Source organism: Thunnus maccoyii, chromosome 3, assembly GCF_910596095.1.
Source record: "Thunnus maccoyii chromosome 3, fThuMac1.1, whole genome shotgun sequence".
Taxonomy (NCBI): Eukaryota; Metazoa; Chordata; class Actinopteri; order Scombriformes; family Scombridae; genus Thunnus; species Thunnus maccoyii.
Genome location: NC_056535.1, coordinates 32,861,923 through 32,889,324, shown reverse-complemented (window position 1 = coordinate 32,889,324; position 27,402 = coordinate 32,861,923). Strand labels below are relative to the sequence as shown.

General features: G+C 36.5%; 1 protein-coding gene and 1 long non-coding RNA gene across 2 annotated transcripts in view; both read right to left on the bottom strand.

The window, feature by feature from the left end:
- LOC121894009 (polymeric immunoglobulin receptor-like) overlaps positions 1 to 27,402 on the bottom strand; it is an 80,091-nt gene that overhangs the window by 51,501 nt on the left and 1,188 nt on the right. Inside the window, exons 2-3 of the transcript XR_006095462.1 lie at positions 26,119 to 26,433; positions 24,632 to 25,310 (exon numbers count right to left, since the gene is read on the bottom strand). The gene's annotated coding sequence lies outside the window, so the exon portion shown is untranslated. The remainder of the gene's footprint in view (positions 1 to 24,631; positions 25,311 to 26,118; positions 26,434 to 27,402) is intronic.
- On the bottom strand, positions 19,380 to 21,274 carry LOC121894012. Its single transcript, XR_006095464.1, has 3 exons — positions 20,976 to 21,274; positions 20,528 to 20,575; positions 19,380 to 19,420 (listed from the first exon to the last, which is right to left on the bottom strand). It is a non-coding gene; the product is annotated as an uncharacterized LOC121894012 (long non-coding RNA).

Here is a 27,402-nt window from a genome sequence, read left to right as displayed (position 1 = left end):
TTACCTGGAAGCAACAGTTGAACGTCTCAGTGCAGTTTGTGGCAGACCTGCTGCTTATCTGAAAGATTGGTTTGATAAAACGTCACAGCAACAGCTTTAAATTATCTTTTAAAATCTGCTAGTTTGCTTGCCAAGGCAAAGAGAAACACCACAAACACCTCTTACAGGAAGGAAGGAAACATGAGCTCTAAGCAACATGTCTCCAAATGTCTTAAGTAATATTAAAGTGACACGTTGATCTGACAGGATGAGACTTTTGCTTTGGTTTTGAAAAGTTTTCACTAGATAGTGGATTGTAATACCGATTGTAAGAAACTTTAAGAACTTTTACTTTAATTATCATATTTCTATTAGTGTTCTAATAATTTATAATATTGTTCTAATAACCCAACATCTTTTTCTAATGACATTATTCAGTTTACTATTGATGTGTAATTAAACAGTAATTAACAGTAACAGTAATTTAAAATGACAAACAATAATATAATGCCTGCCATAGTTTGACTTATTTAAAATCACTACCACAAGCAACATGTGATAAATAAACATTTCTCTTCAACAGCAATGTGGGTTTGTTTTTTCAGTGGTTTAGAAATAAAGAGTCACAACAACCAGCAATGTTTGGTGCTTTTTAATATCACACAAGTCAGAAAAACTGCAGGGACATGGACTGTGACTGAAATAATTCACTATTGAATGATTCTATGTAAAAGATTATTTAGTGTCAGATGTCAAAAAACTATTTCAGACACTAATTCATTCATTCTCTGTTTTTGCAGTGCATGGTTGTAGATAGCTGTTAGTTAGTGATTATACACCACTTTTCAGCATATTTTCAGTCCACAATATAGGTTCTAATAATTCTTACTAGACTTTTGAACAACACTACAAACACATATAGTGAATATTGAACAATGTCTTACACTCGTACCTGTGACTTTATAAAGGTGTTATCTTAACAGCACAAAAACCTGCACAGCAGCAGACACACAGCAAGCTAAAAGAGGCTGAAAAGTTCCATAAAGCAGCAGAGCTGGATAATCAGTCTTTGTGGATTCATCAATATGAAGAACTTCTTTCACATAATTATTTAATGAAGTGGTACCATAGAAGAACAGATTCATTTGGCTTTAACACATTTTTATTTGGTATTTGGAGCAAAATTTATCAATCAACTAAACTACACACATAAACTACAAACAAGTAATTGTTGAGTCAGTGGTAGCAGCTACTCCTTCAACCTTTTGATTTATTATTCAACACAAACCCAAATCTACACTTCAGGCTCCTGTAGCTGAGCTAGGACAGGCTCTTGTATTTTATTCCTAATCCATGGAACTGGACAAAAAATTAGTCGAAAATGGCACCAGTGCAGCAGGAATACAAAGGATGCCAAAACAAAACTGGAGTTCTGAGGCTAATACTAATATTTTAGAGCTGTGAAAATGATTTATTATACAAAATTTGTTCTTAAACACATAACATAAAAACATCATAAAGAGTAGATAATTGTTACCAAGCCTTGTACTAAGTGGAATATTTTACAGTTGTCACTGGGCTGCAACTAACAGCTATTTTCATTATTGATTAATCTGCAGATTATTTTCTGGATTAATTGATTAAGAATTTAGTCAATAGAATCCAAAAGAAATGTGAAAAAAGAGCATTCAAAAATTCTCAGAGCCCACAGTGATGTTTTCAATTTGATTGTTTTGTCTAAAATGTTAAATATTCAATTTACTGTCATGTATGACAAAGAAAAACAGCAAATTGTCACATTTGAGGAGCTGGAACCAAAAATTTGGCACTTTTGATTGAATAATGACTAAATGGATTAATTGATTATCAAAAAAGTTGCAGACTAATTTTCTTTCGATCAACAAATTGATTAATCAATTAATTGTTGCAGCTCTAGTTGTCAGTGCTCTTTGGTGAACAAACTGAATTACCTCAGACATATATATTATATTTGACACTTCTGTACTGCAGTTCCTCGTTACTTATCGGCCACTATATACAACAATATATACAACAATATACTCTATTGTTGATTTAAACTGTCTCACAGTTGAGCATAAGGACTCATCTAGTCTCTACAAATCAGTCCTGTCACCAAACTTTGGCGACTCAAACAATGTGGAAGTGAATCCTGTTTTAAGTTGACTGGGCCCAGAAACTGAATATCTTCAATCACAAACCATCAAAAATTAATCTTTATCATTTATTTTGCAAATTTAATAAATTCCTGCCTGGGTCATCCTCATTGCTGTTGTGTCTTGTTGACTGTCAGTAAGAGAGGATCCTCTGAAGTCTTTGATGGTTTATAGACAGTAGAGTAGATTGGACTTTGGCTGTTCCTCACAGTAGAATATTCACAGGCAGAGGAACTGGGTCTGGGGATCAGCACCTCACCATTAGCTTTGTCAGTGCTGCTTTGAGAGATGATGGTGGAGTAATGCATTGAGGCAGGGGGGTTTGTGGGACAGTTGGCAGTGGCATAAATTGTCTCCACTGCATTTCCTGAGCCTGTCTCCAGGGGGAGCTCCTGTACCTCCTCATAGACGTTATACTTCCAGGGAAGAACAAAAAATTGAGTGAGTAGTTGATATTCAAACAAACAATAAGTATTTGGTAGATGGACATGGTGTCAGTGTGATGGACGACTCATTGCACTCCCTCAGTAGAATTTACTCACTGACAAAAACTCTGTTATACTTTACAGCTATATGTCTTATTTAGTCATGCATATTGATAATGGAAGACTAAACACCAGGTGCATTTCCATCCACAGCAACAGAAAATTCAAACAAATCCCTTTTTTTTTTAAGAAAAACATGTTTCTAGTGATTTTCTGCCATTTATTTATATACTGTTATAATGCTGGCTGTCTATGTTAAACATGGTCAAAGTGTACAGAGCAGGCTGAACACTTCTATTGCAGAGTTACCTCTACTTCCCCATCAAATTGACGTCATTCCCACAAACAGCCATCTGTTCTGTAGTCTTTGTTGCTAAGGTTGTTCATGGATTGTTCACGTTGTCCACTCATATTTCAGATCAGATTCAGGCTCGAATATGAATGGTTGTATTTGAGTTTATATTTTGAGTAAAGAATGGGGAAAAAGAAGCGAAATCCTACTTCTACTGTTTGTTTATGTAGCCTCTGTAGTCTGCTGAGGGGCAGCTTGAGGGCTCATCAGGAGGCTTGAAAGAGACAGGAGCTAAAACAACCTGTTTCAGACAGAGGCTGAACTGAGGGGCTGCATAAAGGGCCAATACAAGATAGATAAGGAGTTTTTAACTGGAAATCATTTAAAGATATTCCAATAGAGCCACAGAATAAAAATATAAACCTGGAAATGTGCAGGATATGTCTTCTTTAAAAAGTTGATTTACAATAAAAGCAAAATGCGACAAAGTGCCATGTAAACAGACGTAGTGAATAAATGATGATGTACATGAGACATGCAAATTAAATGTCACTCAAGCTTCCACTGAAGAGACAAAAACTTTGATGAGGAGACTGTAACGTTCCTCAAATTAATACATGAAACAGGGTTTACATTAACCAGCATGTCGGCTTTTTGCTGGTATCACGCGTAGTTGTCTGGCAGATGAAAATATCAACGGCCAAAATATCTGGTGGGAAATATGCCGATTGCCTAATAAATGAATTAATAACAAGATATGTTGCCAAGACATCTTAAATATAAACTTATACAAAAGTTTGGTTTTGCCTCTGCTGTATAGACACTGATAAACTCACTGAGTTTGGTCATGTGATTAAGTGCGGCACAAGATTCAAAAGCTGTACACTCCAGCAGCAGCCCTGCGCTTTGGCTCGACAGCAGTTAACACGACTCTGAAAAGTCTGACTGTTTTCTCTCAGGTACCGTTACATCCAGCATTGACACAGTAAAGCAAACGGATCAGCCCGGAGCTCCATAGTATAAAAATGTTTCTGGAATATTAACGGCCATATTGGCCATCAAAGAAAAGTCTAGCGTAAACTCTGACAAACAGAAATGTCATGTTTCCATCATGTCGTCTTTCACTGTTTGAGGTTTGACTGTTGCTCTTTTAATTACATCATCTCATTGTGTTCTCTTCTTCTGCAACGGTTTAATGGCACCAACTGGAGAATTAGTGCCAACAACAGTTTATCTTGATGACCCAACTCCTAATATTCTCATAACAGCAGTGGATAGAAATGAACACTAAAACAAATTTTTCTGTTGCTGCTGATTTTCTGGAAAGTCGGTTAAAATGTGTGCTTCAGTCTCATGTCAGAGGCTCTCCAGATAACAGGTAAGAGATTTGTTGGTTTGTTAGCTGTCAGAGGTGGTAATACACTAACTGAATCAGAACACTGTAAGTGGAATATTCATAACAAATCTGCCACACGTAGCTAAAGAGAGTCTGTCATTGCACTGCAGTGAAAACATAACACTGCATCGTTGTGGCCAACTGACAGTTTATCTCTATGAAACAAGAGTCCTGGGAGCTCTCTCTTATATTTACAACCGAAATACTTAAAAGTCTGGCATCATTCATGTACTGCTCTTGTTTTACTGACAATATGAATACCACCTATAAAGTACTACCACACACAGAGAGACATTTATACTAACCTCTTTGATGTGCTGTGCTGCTGCTCCATTCCTTGTGGGTTTTGAACATGAAAATCCTGACAGAAAAAGAGAGAAAGCAAGAAAAGAAAGAGAAGAAAAAAGGAAATGAGCAGAAGGATGGAAGTGGATTAATTTCACCACTTTTCGTCAAGTTGTTATCTATACAGTTGCTTATCTATGTAGCTTAGAATCTATCTCTATCTATCTAATTATCTATGTAGTTTGGTTTCACTGAATAGGATTTAAGTGTGCATCCCCCAAAATGAGCAAAGATAATAGGTCGACAAAATTTCAACTTACAGACATGATAAAAGTCATGTCTATTAACTTCTTATGTCTTACAGTTTGTCTGCTTTGTTTTTTTTAGACATCACATCTTCACAGGATAGAGGAGTACATGAATGTGGTTTTGTGTGTACAGTATGCATGTGTGTGTTTCATGTTCTGCAGTCTGGTAATGAACTCCCTTACGTTTGTTGACGAGGATCACAATTATCACAAGCAGCAGCAGCAGCAGCAGCACAGCTCCACAGATGATCATTATTGACTGAAAGTCTCCTGCAAAATAAACCACACAACACATAAAATGTCCAGCATCATTTAAAACACAGTGAACACATGGAATCATCACTCAAAGCTGTCTGTGTCAAGAAATTTAACAGGAATTTACAGAAGTTAAATCATCAAAATGTTTTTCAAACACGTAACATTTAAGTTTGAAGATATCAAATGTGCTTTCTCACCATGATTCACAGATCCAGGTGGTGTTGGTGATGGTGTTAGTGGTAGTGGTGGTGTTGGAGATGGTGCTGAAAGCAAAAAAAAAATGCATTCAGGTTGTACGTGTGCATTTATAAATTATAAAAGGACAGAAAAGGAAAAATACAATTGTTCTAAGCCTGACAGATAAAACTGTTTATTTATTCAGTATTTTTTAATCTTTTTTTCTCGTTTCCTCCCCTTTGCCATTGCTTACTAATATATCAACCTCAGCCAAAAACACACAAAATATCGAATTAAATGTTTTTTAATTAACTAAACAACAAAACAATGAATACATGAAAGAAAGAAAGTAAGATGAGTGAATTTGTGGAAAAAAACTTTGTTGAATAAATGGCTTTTTGACATGACACAGCATGAAAACCACAGGAGTAAATAATAAAATGAATGATTCAGGGTCCTGGTATTGCACATGCTGGCTCAGTGTCACACTGTCATGGTTTACGGGGATACTTGAATAGAGCAGAGCCATTGTTAATGTTATTAGTGACAACTGTACTTTCCTACTATGTCAAAATATTTGCCACTAACTTAATGCGGCCCCTACTTTTTCAGTTTGTTCCATTTCCTGTTTTGACTCTTAACTTCCTGTTGCTATTGCTGGCTACAGTAAATACAATTAGAGAGTCCTGATCGGTTCACACAGCACTATACATTTCTCAAAGCTGGGAACAAAGTTGCAAAGTTATGTTTGCTGTTAACTAGCTTACTTTATGTTGTTGTAGCTGTTTCTATGATTTAATTCAACTTTATTTATATAGCACCAAATCATAACAAAAGTTATCTCTTCACATAGAGCAGCTCTAGACCATACTCTTTAATTTACAGAGACCCAACAATTCCTGATGAAAAACTTATTTGAATTCTTCACAAACAATCACTAAACCGGATGGTTTTATTACTTTGTTTGGTCTGGAATCTGATTTATCAAAATAAAATAAATCAATCAATCTTTTCACCCAACTATGCAATATAACATATATTTTATTGATAATATTAGCTTGTTACACAATAAGAAGCCCATGCCATGGAAAACTGGACTGTGAAGTTTAACAGTAATGAGTATCCACTTTGTGTTGTGGGTGGAAAAATTATTATATTAACACATTTTGAACTGCCACACTTAGCCAACGACTGTTATAAACACAATAAAACACAAATACCAACCTGTTGTAACAGTAACATGAGCAGCTGTGTGGGAGAAATGATCTAATTAGTGCATCTATGAAAATAGTGCTCAATGTTTGTCAGACTGTTGTAAAATAACATTTCTTGTGCTCTCTCAGCTCTGTCAGTCCTTCAGGCTGTACGTTATTTTATAAAACAGGTCAAATATTTGTTAAAATGTAGGCACAAGGTGATCACAAGCAGCAAATGTCAATACATACAGTCCCCACTTCTAGTGTAGACAGGAAGTTGAAAGACAAAATTACAGAGTAGGAGCACTTCCTTGTTACTGAAATGCATGAGGTTAATAAAAAAGCCTTTTAAAGGATTAGTTTGACATCTTGGGAAATACACTTATTCACTTTCTGCCGGAGAGTTTAATGAAAAGATGGATACTACTCTCATATCTGTCTGTTAAATATGAAGTTACAGCCAGCAGCCAGTTAGCTTCGATTTAGCTTAACATAAAGACTGGAAACAAGGGGAAACAGCTAGCCTGGCTCTACTTAAAAGGTAACAGAATCTGTTTATGAGCTAAAGTTCATAATTAACACACAGACAAAACCAAAGAATATAAAAAAAAACAATTTCCTGTTTTAAATGAGGTTATGTGCTAGATCTGCTGGTTGCCTGGCAACTGCTCAGAGCCAAGAAACAGTTCAGCTTGTAGCCTCATATTAGCTTCAGCTGAACTTACATTTGTATTATTACACAGCATGAGGAGAATGGATTTTGTCCCTCTTCTCTTAAAAATCTGCTTTAGGAATGGATTTCTTCACCACAGATCACAATTACATGATCAATGACACCTCCAGTGTGTATATAGGTGAAGGATAAATATTGAGGAACTTATAATTTTAAAATTAAGACACTTCATATGTAGATAAAATGAACAGAAACTTCAAAACTGATCAGTTGTTAAGAGCTTTGATTGAACATGTTGCTGATCAAGTCCTGCTGTCACTGCAGCATGCTCATCTGAAGTCTGGTGAAAGGGACGTGCAGGAAATGAAATCAAGAGTACAAATAACAACGACTGCAAGTGTTCTCACTCTGTCAGTCAGGATATCACAGTTGACTGTGGTTTGAATAGAAAGCCAAACGCTACAGAGTGGCTGATCACACAAAGCAAATGGCTGTAATGTTGCATGTCTGAACTGTTCTGTTGACTCCCAGCACTTCAACTCTTGTAACTAGAGATGATACTTCATCAACAAATAGAAATCAAGATCACAGTTGAGTCATTTTCAGTTTGTCCTTGTTGTAGATGAGACTGTTAAATTCACTACAAGACAGAACCAGCTAGCCCATCAACGAACTCGCCTTCTGGAGTCACGACAGTCCTGCAAACTTCAGCTGGTGAACATGAAGTGTAACTAATCATGATACAGTTCACGGGACTGTCGTGACTCAAAACAGCTCATGTATCATCTCCGTTACTCTTTGACTAAAAATAACATTCTTGTGCGTATTGTAATAACTAGACATTTTATATATTGTGCTTAAACAAACTCGCCCTTTACTGTAAATCAAACAGTAATCAAAGCTGTGGCTTTCTTTTAATGCTAACAATCAATTAGCCTCCTACAATCTGAACCAGAGTCAGATTTTGGCTATAATTGAATTGAAGTCTTCAGTCACTACTTCTCTGCATACCTTGGACATGCACAGACCCTCTTACACATGCAGGGATATTTGCACATACAGTACAATGCACATTAATGTACAATCAGACTTAACCACTACAAATTGTGTTTTCATGTCTCTTTTTCCTTTGTATCTACTTTTGTAATTTTATCTTGTAAAGGTTTTATATATTGTGCTTATAGTTTGAATTTTTATAATGTTCATAATTTTATATTTTATTCTCAATTTACTGTTTATTATCCATGGTGGTCAGAGGTGAGCGCAAAGTAAGAATTTCATTGTACAGCGGAGTTGACTGTTCTCTGTGCATGTGACAAGATTTGAAGTGAATTGAATAACTTCATAGCAATAAAATAACACGTCCACTCACCTACAGTCATCTCCAGTTTGTTGAAGAATGTTTTATTGCGTTTATTGTCAGTGTTTTCTGCTCCACACCAGTATGTCCCGGTGTCATCTGTTGTTACGTTTCTCACAGTTATGGTGATATTTCTCCTCTTTGTGTCATCCTCCATTGAGAACTTTACAGTCTTTTTCTTTGAGGTGCTCCATAGACGTTGACATATAGATGGATCTTCTCCCTTACAGATGAATTTCTTAATGGGAGCACTTTGTGGATAAACACACCAGTATGTGAAATTTTGTCCACTAGTTGGGGATCTTTTGAAGATTGTAATATCTGTGGATAGAAAGACAAAGACATTCGAATTCAAACTCTTTGGCATTTCTGGAATCTCACTTTCTTTATTTCACTTTAACTTTCACTTTTATCTGCACGCATATTTACATATTTTTTATGATAGTTCCCTTTAACTAAATATCAAATGTCAGCCAAACTGCCAATACAACATCTGAATGTGTATAAATTTGTGTTGACGTAACCAGTAGAAGAGAGCTAGATCTGTGTTACTCACTTTTAACCTCCAGTTGTATTTTTCTGCGTGAAGCTCTGTAACTTCCCTCATTTGATTTGACTCCACACCAGTAGACACCAGCATGCTGTGATCTCACATTACTGATGGACATCTTGAAGCCACTGTTGGTGTCTGTGAGAGTGAATGTCCCGTTTGACTTTACAGAAGATTGTGTTGATAAAATCTCCTCACAGATTTCATTGTTGTCTTTGCAGATAAACTTGACACTGGAGTTGTATTTTTTAGGGTAATCACATTTGATGGTGGTTTTAGCTGTTCTGTACGCAGTTTGATTAAATGGTGTCTGGCAGCCATCTTTCACTGCAAAGAAAAAAGAAAAGTAAAACATGTTGGAAATGTATCATTACGCTCATATACAGTAAAGGGTGCATCATGTGCATTTATCTATTCATTATATCTGCCTCTCCTGTCTTGTAATGTTTGCTTCATAGCAAATTGATTTCCATTTTTGCTAACTTGTTTAGCTACTTTGTTGTTCATCTTCAAAATAGACAAGCTTTTTAAATGTATTGACTTAATTATTCAGTCTTCAGGAAAAGGTGAATTATTTTCTGAATACTTTGTACCCTATCACCCAGAGACTAATGTTAGCAAAGCACCCAACCGCACCATGAAACTGACCACACTGCAGCACTTTACAAAACTTCAACCAACTGGAGAAGTGAAGAAAGTCGGCTGCTGTGCAAACTGACTCCAAAACACACAGACCAACTTATGATTTTACAAAAAACATTGAACCAGTGATGTTGGTAAGTAAATGATACTTTCATTTCATTATTATTTTACTGAAGAAGACTAAGATGCTTCCAAATGAATGCAGTTCACATTTCTAAATCAAAATCAAAAAAAATCAAAAAGCTGCAAATTTTCACAGACTTTTCTCTACTTTTTTCTGCTTGTCAGATGTGACCTTCATTAAGACCATTTAGTCTAAATGTCAGTTATGTTTCATATTAAACTTCAGTGGACACAGGCGACCAGTGAATGGCACACAGTGTGTTGAAAGAAGCATCAGAAGAGCTAAAAATATTCCCTCTCTTTCTATTCATTGAATCAAGAATTGGCTTTGAATCAATAATCAATTCTGAATTGAATCGTGACACAAAGAATCAGAATCAAATTGTGAGATTCCCAAAAATTTCCACCCCAATGGGATAGATATACTGTAATTATAACGTGCAAACAAAATACAGATACATTTCTTAAATGTCTCTCAATGCCTGATGCCTGTGTGTTGTGTTGTTACATTTTTATTAGTTTTCTTCATGTTTTGTTAAACGTCATTCTGTCTTTTATACAGATGCAGCATCTCTTACCAACTTTCAGTTCCAGTTCCTGTTCCCCAGATCCATGGGATGACCAATCTTCTTGGTAAAATTTACAGTTGTACTTCCCAGAGTCATCATGTTCAAGTTGTTTAATGGCCATCCTGAGATTTTTATTTCTTGTATCATGGTACAGGGGAAATCTGTCATCCCCATCCCACACATCCTTTTTAGTGGTTTGTATGCTTGATCCTCTGGGATTAATAACCTCTATATTTTGATATTCCTGATCTGCTCTTGGGTATTTGCAGGTGAGTTCAACCCATCCTCCTTCACATCCCTTCACTTCAGACGAGGCCTCACAGCCTGTTGATCAGACAAAGAGAAAAGTTCCCATCATGTCAGACACTGAAACAATCCCAGAACAGTCTGATTAAGAACCGTATCAACAAAACATCCACTGTCTCATCATACTGGTAAACAGACTTTCTGGATTAATCAATAGATCACAGAGTTGTTCAATTAATCTTGTTGAATGTGTAATTTTATTCACACATATAGTGTATTGTGGTAATTTCTGCAGAGATTCTGAAAGGCCTCTACTCATAAAATCTTAGTATAAATATATAAAATACATTTCTTGTTGTTTTTAATTTTTCAGTGTAACAGCAACTCTGCAGCCTGCCATGGTGTATTTTTTGGTTCTACCACCAGGAGTCGCCAAAGTCAAGTTTTCCCAGTGGCTTCATGATTCAAGATAAGAATTGAAATAAGTTTGACTTTGTATTTCATCCTTGATAAATATTAGGAATTTTTATTTTACGTTTTTTACATACATTAGTGTCTGTTCACCAGAGGAGTTTTATGCACTCATTATCTTTTCTTTAACTACTGTGTTATAAATGATTAATACTGAGAGTAAAACAGGTGTCTTTCTAACCCTACCAGTCCCAGCGACCCGTCCACTGTTTAAAAGAAAAATCCCCTCCAGACATGTTTTAAGACATAAAAATCCTTTTTTTTCACAAAACATTAAAATACTTTTTAATGTTTTTTTTTAATTGCATCTACTCCTTTTCTCTCATTAAAAATCCAGAATCTCTGAATATGTAAATATTGTTCATTTCAAAAGTCAGCTGCTGGACACAAGATGTTTCCTCCTTCACTGTAAAGTTCACTCTCAGTGTTTGTGCACTGGAGGCTTCAAGTTTCCACATCACACTTGTGGAAGTTACAAACTAGTTGTGAAATCACAAATCATGCTCTTACGTAAACACATTAAACTGAGTTTTAAGGTGAGCTCAGAAAAACTTTTCTTATTCACCAGATGAACGTGAAAACAAACTCTGCACACACATCAATCAAATATCAATATGTCAATCAATAGCCCTGGACCTAACAAGCAAAATAAGCCATCACAATTAGTGTTAACCCTTTCTTGTATGTTATGCCCATTCAAACATGTCCATCAAAGTTTGGATGTTTCTCATTGAATAGTTGCTTTTGTTAATTATTGTTTATGATCATTTAGCAAACTGTTTACATTCTAGGTGTTCACCCTTGACCTCTATAAAATCAAAAAGGTCAGTGGCATAGTTTGACCTGAGTAAAAGTGGAGTAAAATATCATTTGAGAACCATAAATGTTTGTTTTTCTTTGTCAGTTTTCACCTGTGTCGTTTATTAATTATGAAGCTGTTAAAAGCTTAATGTTGCTGTCAGTTTCACTAAAAACTTTACAGATTTCACTCATCAGTTGTATTAAACTGTTTCAAATTAAAATAAAATATATGGCGGACACCGTCAAAAATGCATTTTGTGATATTTATAATTCATCATAAATCTTGAATGGAATTATTCACATCAAATATTTCTTTCATTTTCAAACAGTCCTGGTTGACATGAAATAAAAATGGGTTCATATGCACATATATGGCATAAACAGGATATAAACATAACATTCATTAGTCTGTAATATCTGTAATCGGGTATTAGTAATCTTTTTACCTGCCATTAGTGAGAGGATGAGGAGAAGAACGCTCTTCATTATGTTGGCCTTCGATGCTGAGATCCTTCGTCCTCAAGTATGAACTCTAGTTGGTTATTTCCTCTTGTCTTGTTGCTACAGTTGGTTTGTCTCAAGTGTTGTGTTTCATGAATTTTTAGATGTTGCCTAAAAATATCACGCCCCACCTTTCTGTCTATCCTTCCTACTTTTTTTTGTCTCAACCACAACTCCTCCCTGATTATTCATTGCTACTTGATTTTGACAGTAAACACCAAATAAGTGGTCAGAAAGAAAGAGAAAGAAAAATACACTAGATTCATAGGAAACCGCTGATGCAAACATGATGTGTCAGATAGAAAGTAACTTACAGTATGAGGAAATGATAAAATAAAGTATATCTACATCAGAAATTGTGTATCTGCACAGTTCCTCGATGCAAAACAAGTGACAGAGGGAATACAGAGGCAAATAAAAGCTGCAAGCAGCGATGATCGAGCCTTTGCACCCTTGTGCATGTCGGGCCGTGCTGCAGTCAAAGTACTGTTATTGCGGAGCAACATGATGCAGCAATACCTTTACCACCTTTATCACATCCTGTGTCCAATATGTAGTGCTAGAAAACACGCATTAAATGTACATTTTGTTGCTGCATATCAAATTTAGATCACACACTTAAAATTTCATGTAAATCACAGGAAGTTTGTAACGTAAGGCTTGCTTCTTGTTGCCACTAGGCTGGGCTACACAAGTGGGTCATTAATGCAGCAGTATATTAAGTCGACATTGTCTCACATGCATTTGCATTGTCATGAATATCGGATGTAACACTAAGGTGTTAAATACAGCTTCCTGTATTCACTATGTGGTGCTAGAGAACATCCACTAATTATACGTCATGTTGCTGTATGTCATGTGTAGACCACACCATGTACATTCCATGTAAACCGGATGATGTTTGTCATTTAAGGCTGACTTGCTGTTGTCAGTAGGAGGCGCTATGACTATGACCGAATATTGGCATGTAAATGTGTTCTGGCCTGGACTCCAGTCAAGCCTGTGAAATTTGGGGCAGACTGGACAAAGTCCAGTGGAGTTACCACACCTTTCTGTTTCATGGTGAAACATGCAAATTTACCAGTACATTATGACAAGAACATTCTGTGAAAAATCAAGATTTTGATAACTTTTCATCACAAAGGTCTTAAGATGACACTGACAAAATTTGAAGTTGATTGATCTTTAGGAGGAGTTTGTTAAAATACAATGCCTGCAAATGGCAAAAACTGCCTAAAAATTGCAAGGTAAATTCAAAATGGTTGACTTCCTGTTGGACTTAGGGTATGGCTCCAGGAGGCTTTTTTGTAAGTGTGGACATGATACATCAGCCTACAAAATTTCATTGAGTATTTGTGCTAAACTAAGCTAACTGTCTCTTGGCTGTAGCGTCATATTTAATGGACATGAGACTCAAACTAAAACAACTCCTATAAATTCTTTGAACCTGCATTAATTGATTTTTTTGACCTCTTGTTTTCAGCAGAAACAAATAGTGAACACAACTCTGACATACCACTTTTTAAGTTGGTATGGCGAGCTAGTTAGTCATTCAGAGTCCTTTTTCTGTCCACCTGGTGAATGAAAGTCCAATATTCACTCTCTTTTAGCTGTTTTTGCTCTCTACCAACTCCTGAGGGAAATATCTGGCTCTTTAGCTGCTGTGTCTGTTTGCTGTTTGGTGCTGAGCAGGTAGTGTACAGTGACTTCTTAGAGCTTTTTCTCTGAAAACAGCTGCCTGCAGCGGCCGAAAACGATGCTATGAGAGCGCTGAGAGTGAACCAAAACAGTAAAGTTGCAGCCGGACAGATAAACAATGAGCTGAAACTTGATATGAAGCGCCGTAAAGCCAAGAGGAGCTGCAGAGTCGCTGATAATTCTCTTTGGTTCATCACTACGAGCCACAACCAACACATTACACACTGACAGCTCATACATTGTTAATACAGAAAATATCAGCTATAGCCACTTTAAAGTCTTGTTTTCTCTTGTGAAATATATATCACACATTGTATCAAGGGGTACAGTCATAATGAGCTTGTGATGATGGCTGTTGCTGCCCTGCTGGCTGCGCCCGAGGTGGAGAAGAGCCCCAGCATGGCCGACTTCGCCAACCAGATCATAATATATCAGTCAGAGGGACCAAACCACTACTTCTACTGCAATACTTTAACTGCATCAAGCTGATAATACTTGTACTTGTACTTGTACTTATACATGTACTTTTACTATATTAGTTTTTCATACAGGACTTTTACTTGTATTGGAGTATTTTAACATTGCTGTATTGGTACTTTTCCTGAAGTAAAGGATCTGAGTACTTCTTCCACAACTAAAACATGAAGATATTGTAATTTCCTAAATGACCAACAAAGGGCGCCAACCGCCTGCAGAGGAGGAGCAGAGGGAAGAAAATAGAGGAGACAACAAGCTAAAAGCTAAAAGAATTAAGAGTAAAAGTTGATATATTATTTGGAGTTAGCTAACTAAGGTACACGTTTGCTTTGATCAGGGATACTTTGCTTCATGAAAGAGTGAAGAGGATCATAATTTGTTGTATTTTGGTGAAGTCAGTGGTGAGTAACGTAAGTCTTTTCTTTTCGCTAGATGGACCAAGATGTTAGCTAACCACTAACGCTAACTGTTAGGTCAGTTGTCATGACAGATATGAAAAAAACAAACAAGTCCTGGAATGAGATTTTTTCCAGCACAAGATTTATGTTTGTTTAATGTTAATAATTTTTACTTCATCCACACCACCACAGCTCCTGTATTATTATATCGATATATCTCATACATTTCAGTTAGAAGGGAGAATTATAGGTCCTTATAAGTGCCAAACCTTTCATTTAATCTGCATACAACAGAACTGGATATTAACTGCAGTTATGCTTCATTGTTCAGGTTGTTTTCTTGATGGTCAAACTCAAACTCCAGTGAGCAGAAGGCAAGAGGACCACTGCTGCTGTATGAGGAGAAGCCAAGGAGCCGTCCCAGGATTTGATGCTGCATTCTTCACTTGGATTTCAGATAAGCTTTAAAAATCTGTAAGGGGCCCCTAATTGAACTAGATCTACATGGTTAACTAAACTAAACCTTACTGACTTGACTGAAATGAATTAATATTTAACATTTCTTTAGGATAATGTCACTGAAGAGGATACAAACAAGGGTCAATAATTAGTTGAGCTGCCCAAGTAGTAGTAGCAAGAAAAAGGGAAGATGATACATTTTTTTCCAGTTTGGTATATGAATGTAATTCACAGAGCCGGCAGAGTCTGCACTTCAGACCGATGCATCGACTCAGAAGGGTGGAGAGTCTTTCCCTGTAAGACTTGTGTTTTTTGTCAGTAGTTTAGCCACCTTCACTGCATACAACACAGGTGCTGAAAGTGTCAGAGCTGGAAGCAGGAAATACAGTCGCTATGCGTCCTGCTGTCCTCTATTTCCATCATCTCTCTCTGTTTCCATCAACACAAAACAAGAATCTTTAAAAGTTTACAGCCTGTCATGTTGTTGACCTGCGTTACTCTGTATATAAGGAAGGACGTGGCTAAAAAAAAAAAAAAGGCATCGATTCCACTGACAAAATACCAGTGAACTCAGTGTGATAAAACTGTTGTGGTTTTGACAGGAAGCATGAGCTGTTTGTTCCACCGCAACACAACATCATCATCAACAAGACAAGTGCATGGCCGTGAGAAAAATAATGATAGAAAATTGCACAATTTGTACAGACATTTGCTAATTTCACTCTGCACTTTAAGATGGAAAGAGATGACAGAAGCCATAAATGTGATATTCACACTTATTTATAATATCACTTCTATTGAAAGCTGCAAGAGATGTTAAACTAAACTCATTTTTACTTTGATGTTCTATTTTAGCGTACAAGCCTGACTGATGTTGCCTAATGCCTTTACTTAGAGTGTAGATGATGGTTGATTGTGTCAACAGCAGCACTGAAGTCCTGAAGAACCAAAACAATTCTCAAAATCAACAACTGACTCTTTAATATGAGGTGCTCTGAAACCAGACTGAAATACCACAAACAAACAAACAAAAATAACCATTTACATTTTGCTATACATGATTTACAAAAAAGACACAAGGTAAAGGCTGAACAAAGATAATTAAATATATCACTATTATGTACAGGCAAGCAAGGGAACAAATATCAGGGGGACAGGATATGGTCTGTAAGACAGAAGCCTCCTCAGGGGGTTGTAGAAGAGTTGAAGGTGGCTCACACTTCCAGAGGATATAATTATACAGTGGAAACTGCTTATAGTGATCAGAGCCGTCTGAGTCAAATTGATCATTATAAGCGGATGATTATAATAATAATAATAATAATAATAAAATTAAAAAAATAAAACAAGTTTACAAAGTGCTTCACAGACATGAACCTCGGGACTGAGAGCAACAGCTGGTCCACAGATCTTAGAGAACGAGCTGGGGTGTAAGGGATGAGAAGGTCAGTGATATAAGATGGGGCTAGGCCCTTCAGAGATTTAAAAACAAGCAGTAAAATTTTAAAATCAATTCTAAAAACCACAGGTGACCAGTGCAATGAGGCAAGAACAGGGGAAATGTGATCATATTTTATAGCCCTTGTAAGAACCCTGCTGCAGTATTCTGTACAAGCTGTAGGCGGTCCATGGTGCGGTCCAGCAAATAAGGAGCTGCAGTAATCTAAATAACTAGAGACAAAAGCATGAATGAGTATTTCAGCACCACTGAAAGAAAGAAAAGATCTAATCTTTGCAATGTTCCTGATTTGAGTGATAGCTGATTTGGTGATTTTGGTGAAATGTTTTGAAAAATTCAAGTCTGAATCAAAGATTACATTACATTTGTTTTCTTTTTCCTAATTTCTCTTGCAGATTACCATCTAATTGACATTTGTATATTTATTACATGCATATAAAGTAATGAAACGAGCAGCTTCGCTATTTACTGAATTTTATTGACTGTTTCAAAATACAGAACAGCTGTTTCAAACGCTTTTTGTTTCGCTGCTGCATCTTGTTGGCTCGTTTTTGGCAGCTTGTCATAAGCTACAAGGAGACTACGTTTTTCATTGAGAGAAGATGACTTTTTCCTTTTCTTTTTCCCGTCATGATTTCAATGTGCAAGCATCACCAGCCTCAGGTAACCAGCTGGCAGGCTGACGAGTTGTGTGTTTAGGCTGTGGGGGTGGGGGGGGCCGCAGTGGCGCCGCAGCAAGAAAATTGAACCAGAATCAACTTTTGGAGAAACGCAACCCGTAACGCTGTACAACCCTGCCATGAGGGAAGAAAAGTTCCATAAAGCAGCAGAGCTGGATAATCAGTCTTTGTGGATTCATCAATATGAAGAACTCACATAGTCATTGAAAGAAGTGGTAATGAGAAGAACAGATTCATTTGGCTTTAACACATTTTTATTTGGTATTTGGAGCAAAATTTATCAATCAACTAAACTACACACATAAACTACAAACAAGTAATTGTTGAGTCAGTGGTAGCAGCTACTCCTTCAACCTTTTGATTTATTATTCAACACAAACCCAAATCTACACTTCAGGCTACTGTAGCTGAGCTAGGACAGGCTCTTGTATTTTATTCCTAATCGATGGAGCTGGAAAACAATTAGTCAAAAATGGCACCAGTGCAGCAGGAATACAAAGGATGCCAAAACAAAACTGGAGTTCTGAAGCTAATACTAATATTTTAGAGCTGTGAAAATGATTTATCATATAATATTTGTTCTTAAACATAAACACATAACATAAAAAAATCATAAAGAGAAAATCACTATTAACAAGCTTTGTAATAAGTGGAACATTTTACAGTTGTCACTGGGCTGCAACAAACAACTATTTTCATTATCAATTAATCTGCAGATTATTTTCTGTATTAATCGATTAATAACTTAGTCAATGGAAAGTAAAAAAAAAAAAGTGAGAAAATGGCATTCACAATTTCTCAGAGCCAACAGTGATGTCTTCAATTTGCTTGTTTTGTCTAAAATGTTAAATATTCAATTTACTGTCATATATGACAAAGAAAAACAGTGAATTGTCACATTTGAGGAGCTGGAACCAAAAATTTGGCACTTTTGATTGAATAATGACTAAAATGATTAATCGATTATCAAAAAAGTTGCAGTTTAATTTTCTTCCAATCAACGAATTGATTAATCAACTAATTGTTGCAGCTCTAGTTGTCAGTGCTCTTTGGTGGACAAACTGAATTACCTCAGACATATATATTATATTTGACACTTCTGTACTGCAGTTCCTTGTTACTTATCAGCCACTATATACAACAATATATACAACAACAATATACAACAATAAGTCTTGAATGAACTCTGTTGTTGATTTAAACTGTCTCACAGTTGAGCATAAGGACTCATCTAGTCTCTACAAATCAGACCTGTCACCAAACTTTGGTGACTCAAACAATGTTGAAGTGAATCCTGTTTTAAGTTGACTGGGCCCAGAAACTGAATATCTTGGGGTGTTAATTACTACAGTCTGAGCTGGGCTTCATTGTAAACAACCACAACCCATCAAAAATGAATGACCTGAAATCTTGATCATATATTTTGCAAATTTAATAAATTCTTGCCTGGGTCTTCCTCATTGCTGTTGTGTCTTGTTGACTGTCAGTAAGAGAGGATCCTCTGAAGTCTTTGATGGTTTATAGACAGTAGAGTTTGGACCTTGACTGTTCCTCACAGTAGAATATTCACAGGCAGAGGAGCTGGGTCTGGGGATCAGCACCTCACCATTAACTTTATCAGTGCTGCTTTGAAAGATGATGGTGGAGTAATGCATCGAGGCAGGGGGGTTTGTGGGAAAGTTGGCAGTGGCATAAATCGTCTCCACTGCATTTCCTGAGCCTGTCTCCTGGAGGCGCTCCTGTACCTCCTCATAGACGTTATCCTTCCAGGGAAGAACAAAAAATTGAGTGAGTAGTTGATATTCAAACAAATAATAAGAACTATCCATACAAAGTGTACTTTACATTGTAGATAGAAAGAAATTACAAACAGGTTGGTAGTTGGACACAGCATCAGTGTGATGGACGGCTCACTGTGCTCCCTCAGTAGAATTTATTCACTGACAAAAAAGTCTGTAATACTTTACAGCTATATGTCTTATTTAGTCATACATATTGATAATCGAATAATTTCCATCCAGCGTTTTTTAATTACATTTTCTTCTGAGTGGAAACAGAAAAGTCGAACAAATCCCGAAATATCACAGATTTTTTTTTAAAGGACACCTAACATGCTTCTTGTGATTTTTTGCTATTTATACACTGTTATAATTAGAGATGCATGATATTGGATTTTTTGGCGATATTTCCAACTCATTGTGGCCGATTGCAGATACCGATATATGCACATATATATTTTTTTTTTTCCCAGCTGGCTGAGGAGACTATCATGCATGCAAGCATAGATTGTACTAAGTATGATCAAGAAAGACAATATATGAAGGAAGAACTTAGGAAGACTGGAGTTCAGGATCTCAGTGTTAAAACTTTAATGAACCTGCCAAGTGGGTGGAGCAGTAGAGTTTTCTTAGAGTTTATTAGACAGACAGGATTAATGTGTAGGATTTAATCTCTGGTCCACACTCCGGAGCAGAAGGTGGCGGTAATGCACCTAATACACAGGTTGCCAACTGCCGTTATAAACCAAAAAGAAATTTTCTTCCCCCCCAACAGAGTGGTACATCCTGTCAGCCAAAATGTTTCCTATCTGTGCAGCCGCACATAGCAGTTCCTCGACAGACTGTTTCACCCTGACCATCCCGGTGTTTCCTCCGCAGGCTCCACTTCACTCAGCTGCCCATCTGACCTACTGCTTCTTCCCACTTTAACCTGAATAACAAACCGGGGCTCGGTGCTCCGGTTGGATCCAAACAGAGAGCCGGGGCTAACGTTAGCTGAGATGCTAACGGAGCGTTAGTCACAGCATGACCGGAGGGAAGCACAGCCAGCTATTATAAAGTACTACCACACACAGACACATTTATACTAACCTCTTTAATGTGCTGTGTTGCTGCTCTGTGTTTTTGGAGATGAAAATCCTGACAGAAAAAGAGAGAAAGCAAGAAAAGAGAACAAAAGAAGAAAGGAGCAGAATGATGGAGGTGGATTAATTTCAGCATTTTTCATCAAGTTATCTATACAGTTGCTTATCTATGTAGCTTAGAATCTATCTCTAACTTTCTATGTAGTTTGGTTTCACTGAATAGGATTTAAGTGTGCATCCCCCAAAATGAGCAAAGATAATATGTCGGCAAAATTTCAACTTACAGACATGATAAAAGTCATGTCTATTAACTTCTTACGTCTTACAGTTTGTCTGCTTTGTTTTTTTTAGACATCACATCTTCACAGGATAGAGGAGTACATGAATGTGGTTTTGTGTGTACAGTATGCATGTGTGTGTTTCATGTTCTGCAGTCTGGTAATGAACTCCCTTACGTTTGTTGACGAGGATCACAATTATCACAAGCAGCAGCAGCAGCAGCAGGAGCAGCACAGGTCGAAAGATGATCATCATTACCAACTGAAAGTCTCCTGCAAGATAAACCACACAACGCATAAAATGTCCAGCATCATTTAAAACACAGTGAACACATGGAATCATCACTCAAAGCTGTCTGTGTCAAGAAATTTAACAGGAATTTACAGAAGTTAAATCATCAAAATGTTTTTCAAACACATAACATTTAAGTTTGAAGATATCAAATGTGCTTTCTCACCATGATTCACAGATCCAGGTGGTGTTGGTGGTGGTGTTAGTGATGGTGTTGGTGATGGTGTTAGTGGTGATGTTGGTGATGCTGCTGAAAGCAAAAAAAAATGCATTCAGGTTGTACGTGTGCATTTATAAATTAACAAGGATAGAAAAGGAAAAATACAATTGTTCTAAGCCTGACAGATAAAACTGTTTATTTATTCAGTATTTTTTAATCTTTTTTTTTTCTCGTTTCCTCCCCTTTGCCAACATTTATTAATATATCAACTTCAGCCAAAAACACACAAAATATCTAATTAAATGTTTTTTAATTAACTAAACAACAAAACAATGAATACATGAAAGAAAGAAAGTAAGATGAGTGAATTTGTGGAAAAAACTTTGTTGAACAAATGGCTTTTTGACATGACACAGCATGAAAACCACAGGAGTAAATAATAAAATGAATGATTCAGGGTCCTGGTATTGCACATGCTGGCACAGTCATGGTTTACGGGGACACTTGAATAGAGCAGAGCCATTGTTAATGTTATTAGTGACAACTGTACTTTCCTACTATGTCAAAATATTTGCCACTAACTTAATGCGGCCCCTACTTTTTCAGTTTGTTCCATTTCCTGTTTTGACTCTTAACTTCCTGTTGCTATTGCTGGCTACAGTAAATACAATTAGAGAGTCCTGATCGGTTCACACAGCACTATACATTTCTCAAAGCTGGGAACAAAGTTGCAAAGTTATGTTTGCTGTTAACTGGCTTACTTTATGTTGTTGTAGCTGTTTCTATGATTCAATTCAATTTTATTTATATAGCACCAAATCATAACAAAAGTTATCTCTTCACATAGAGCAGCTCTAGACCGTACTCTTTAATTTACAGAGACCCAACAATTCCTGATGAAAAACTTATTTGAATTCTTCACAATCACTAAATCGGATGGTTTTATTACTTTGTTTGGTCTAGAATCTGATTTATCAAAATAAAATAAATCAATCTTTTCACCCAACTATGCAATATAACATATATTTTATTGATAATATTAGCTTGTTACACAATAAGAAGCCCATGCCATGGAAAACTGGACTGTGAAGTTTAACAGTAATGAGTATCCACTTTGTGTTGAGGGTGGAAAAATTATTATATTAACACATTTTGAACTGCCACACTCAGCCAACGACTGTTATAAACACAGTAAAACACAAATACCAACCTGTTGTAACAGTAACATGAGCAGCTGTGTGGGAGAAATGATCTAATTAGTGCATCTATGAAAATAGTGCTCGATGTTTTTCAGACTGTTGTAAAATAACATTTCTTGTTCTCTCTCAGCTCTGCCAGTCCTTCAGGCTGTACGTTATTTTATAAAACAGGTCAAATATTTGTTAAAATGTAGGCACAAGGTGCCTACAAGCAGCAAATGTCAATATATACAGTCCCCACTTCTAGTGTAGACAGGAAGTTGAAAGGCAAAATTACAGAGTAGGAGCACTTCCTTGTTACTGAAATGCATGAGGTTAATAAAAAAGCCTTTTAAAGGATTAGTTTGACATCTTGGGAAATACACTTATTCACTTTCTGCCAGAGAGTTTAATGAAAAGATAGATACTACTCTCATATCTGTCTGTTAAATATGAAGTTACAGCCAGCAGCCAGTTAGCTTCGATTTAGCTTAGCAGAAAGACTGGAAACTAGGGGAAACAGCTAGCCTGGCTCTACTTAAAAGGTAACAGAATCTGCTTACGAGCTAAAGTTCATAATTAACACACAGACAAAACCAAAGAATATTTAAAAAAGCATCATTTAAAACACAGTGAACGCATGGAATTATCACTCAAAGCTGTCTGTGTCAAGAAATTTAACAGGAATTTACAAAAGTTAAATCATCAAAAAAAATTTCAAACGTAACATTTAAGGTTGAAGATATCAAATGTGCTTTCTCACCATGATTCACAGATCCTGTTTTAAATGAGGTTATGTGCTAGATCTGCTGGTTGCCTGGCAACTGCTCAGAGCCAAGAAACAGTTCAGCTTGTAGCCTCATATTAGCTTCAGCTGAACTTACATTTGTATTATTACACAGCATGAGGAGAATGGATTTTGTCCCTCTTCTCTTAAAAATCTGCTTTAGGAATGGATTTCTTCACCACAGATCACAATTACATGATCAATGACACCTCCAGTGTGTATATAGGTGAAGGATAAATATTGAGGAACTTATCATTTTAAAATTAAGACACTTCATGTGTAGATAAAATGAACAGAAACTTTGAAACTGATCAGTTGTTAAGAGCTTTGATTGAACATGTTGCTGATCAAGTCCTGCTGTCACTGCAGCATGCTCATCTGAAGTCTGGTGAAAGGGACGTGCAGGAAATGAAATCAAGAGTACAAATAACAACGACTGCAGATGTTCTCACTCTGTCAGTCAGGATATCACAGTTGACTGTTGTTTGAATAGAAAGCCAAACGCTACAGAGTGGCTGATCACACAAAGCAAATGGCTGTAATGTTGCATGTCTGAACTGTTCAGTCGACTCCCAGCACTTCAAGTCTTGTAACTAGAGATGATACTTCATCAACAAATAGAAATCAAGTTCACAGTTGAGTCATTTTCAGTTTGTCCTTGTTGTAGATGAGACTGTTAAATTCACTACAAGACAGAACCAGCTAGCCCATCAATGAACTCGCCTTCTGGAGTCACGACAGTCCTGTAAACTGCAGCTGGTGAACATGAAGTGTAACTAAACATGTCACAGTTTACGGGACTGTCATGACTCAAAACAGCTCATGTATCATCTACATTACTCTTTGACTAAAAATAACATTCTTGTGCGTATTGTAATAACTAGACATTTTACACATTGTGCAAAAACAAACTCGCCCTTTACTGTAAATCAAACAGTAATCAAAACTGTGGCTTTCCTTTAATGCTAACAATCATTTAGCCTCCTACAATCTGAACCAGAGCCAGATTTTGGTTATACTTGAATTGAAGTCTTCAGTCACTACTTCTCTGCATACCTTGCACATGCACGGACCCTCTTACACATGCAGGGATATTTGCACATACAGTACAATGCACATTAATGTACAATCAGACTAAACCACTACAAATTGTGTTTACATGTCTCTTTTTCCTTTGTATCTACTTTTGTAATTTTATCTTGTAAAGGTTTTATATATTGTGCTTATAGTTTGAATTTTTATAATTTTCATAATTTTATTCTCAATTTACTGTTTATTATCCATGGTGGTCAGAGGTGAGCGCAAAGAAGCGCAAAAAATTTCATTGTAAAGCGGAGTTGACTGTTCTCTGTGCATGTGACAAGATTTGAAGTGAATTGAATAATTTCGTAGCAATAAAATAACACGTCCACTCACCTACAGTCATCTCCAGTTTGTTGAAGAATGTTTTACTGTGTCTATTGTCAGTGTTTTCTGCTCCACACCAGTATGTCCCGGTGTCGTCTGTTGTTACGTTTCTCACAGTTATGGTGATATTTCTCCTCTCTCTGTCATCCTCCACTGAAAACTTCCCAGTGTTTGTTTTTTTATGATAGTTGCCTTTTACTAAATATTAAATGACAGCCAAACTGCCAATACAACATCTGAATGTGTATAAATTTGTGTTAACATCTTTTAAATCACCTGTTGTGTTGAGTCATGTTTCACTGATAAACAGAAAATGAAAGTCAGAAAAAGCCTCTAACCAGTAGAGGAGAGCTGAATCTGTATTACTTACTTTTAACCTGCAGTTGTATTTTTCTGAGTGAAACTCTGTAACTTCCTTCATTTGATTTGACTCCACACCAGTAGACACCAGCATGCTGTGAGCTCACATTACTGATGGACATGTTGAAGCTGTTGGTGTCTGTGAGAGTGAAAGTCCCGTTTGACTTTACAGAAGATTGTGTTGATAAAATCTCCTCACAGATTTCATTGTTGTCTTTGCAGATAAACTTGACATAGGAGTTGTACTTTTTAGGGAAATCACATGTGATGGTGGTTTTAGCTGTTTCATACGCATTTTGAGTAAATGGTGTCTGGCAGCCATCTTTCACTGCAAAGAAAAAAGAAAAGTAAAACATGCAAAACTGAACATTGTAATACTTTGCTAACACATGTTGGAAATGTGTCATCACGCTTATATACAGTAAAGGGTGCATCATGTGCATTTATCTATTCATTATATCTGCCTCTCCTGTCCTGTAATGTTTGCTTCATATCAAATTGATTTCAGTTTTTGCTAACTTGTTTAGCTCTGTACAGTAGAAAGTTGGAAGAGAAGCAGACCTCACTGAATGTGAAACATGTTCATACTATAGTTACTTTGTTGCTCATCTTCAAAATAGACAAGCTTTTTAAATGTATTGACTTAATAATTCAGTCTTCAGGAAAAGGTGAATTATTTTCTGAATACTTTGTACCCTATCACCCAGAGACTAATGTTAGCAGAGCACCCAACCGCACCATGAAACTGACCACACTGCAGCACTTTACAAAACTTCAACCAACTGGAGAAGTGAAGAAAATCGGCCGCAGTGCGAACTGAAGACAGAACGTTAACAACACAGCGGAGCGTTTCAACCAACTTCTGTTTTTACAAATACATTAAACCAGTGATGTTGGTAAGTAAATGACACTGTCATTTCATTATTATTATACCGAAGAACACTAATATACTCCAAATTAATGTAGTTCACTTTTCTAGTTCACTGCGTACTTTCACACACTTTTCTCTACTTTTTTCTGTTTGTCAGACGTGACCTTCATCAAGACCTTTTAGTTTAAAGTTATGTTTCATATTAAAGTTCAGTGGACACAGGTGTTTCGTTAAACTTCTTTGATACAGATGCAGCATCTCTTACCAACTTCCAGTTCCAGTTCCAGTTTCTGGGTTTCAGGAGATGACTTAAGTCTTTGGTAAAATTTACAGTCGTACTCCCCAAAGTCATCATGTTCAAGTTGTTTAATGGCCATCCTGAGATTTTTATTTCTTGTATCATGGTACAGGGAAAATCTGTCATCCCCATCCCACACATCCTTTGTAGTGGTTTGTATGCTTGATTCTCTGGGATTAATAACCTCTATCTTTTGATATTCCTGATCTTCTCTTGGGTATTTGCAGGTGAGTTCAACCCATCCTCCTTCACATCCCTTCACTTCAGACGAGGCCTCACAGCCTGTTGATCAGACAAAGAGAAAAGTTTCCATCATGTCAGACACTAAAACAATCCCAGAACAGTCTGAATAAGAACCGTATCAACAAAACATCCACTGTCTCATCATGCTGGTAAACAGACTTTCTGGATTAATCAATAGATCACAGAGTTGTTCAATTAATCTTGTTGAATGTGTAATTTTAGTAACACACAGTGTTTTGTGGTAATTTCTGTAGAGATTCTGAAAGGCCTCTACTCATAAAATCTTAGTACAAATTAATAAAATAAAACATCGAAATAAGTTTGACTTTGTATTTCATCCTTGACAAATATTAGGAATTTTTGAATTTTGAATTTTACATTTTTTTAAATGTCAAAAATGTATGTGTTAGTGCCTGTTCACCAGAGGAGTTTTATGCACTCATTATCTTTTCTTTAACTACTGTGTTATAAATGATTAATACTGAGAGTAAAACAGGTGTCTTTCTAACCCTACCAGTACCAGCGACCCGTCCACTGTTTAAAAGAAAAATCCCCTCCAGACATGTTTTAAGACATAAAAATACTTTTTCCACAAAACGTTAAATTACTTTTTAATGCTTTTTTTTTAAATTGCATCTACTCCTTTTCACTCATTAAAAATCCAGAATCTCTGAATATGTAAATATTGTTCATTTCAAAAGTCAACTGCTGGACACAAGATGTCTGCTCCTTCACTGTAAAGTTCATTCTCAGTGTTTGTGCTCTGGAGGCTTCAAGTTTCCACATCACGCTCGTGGAAGTTACAAACTAGTTGTGAAATCGTAAAACGTAAACATGTTAAACTGAGTTTTAAGGTGATCTCAGAAAAACTTTCCTCATTCAGCAGATGATTGTTAAAACAAACTCTGCACACACATCTATCAAATATCAATATGTCGATCAATAGCCCTGGACCTAACAAGCAAAATGAGCCATTACAATTAGTTTTAACCCTTTCTTGTAAATAGT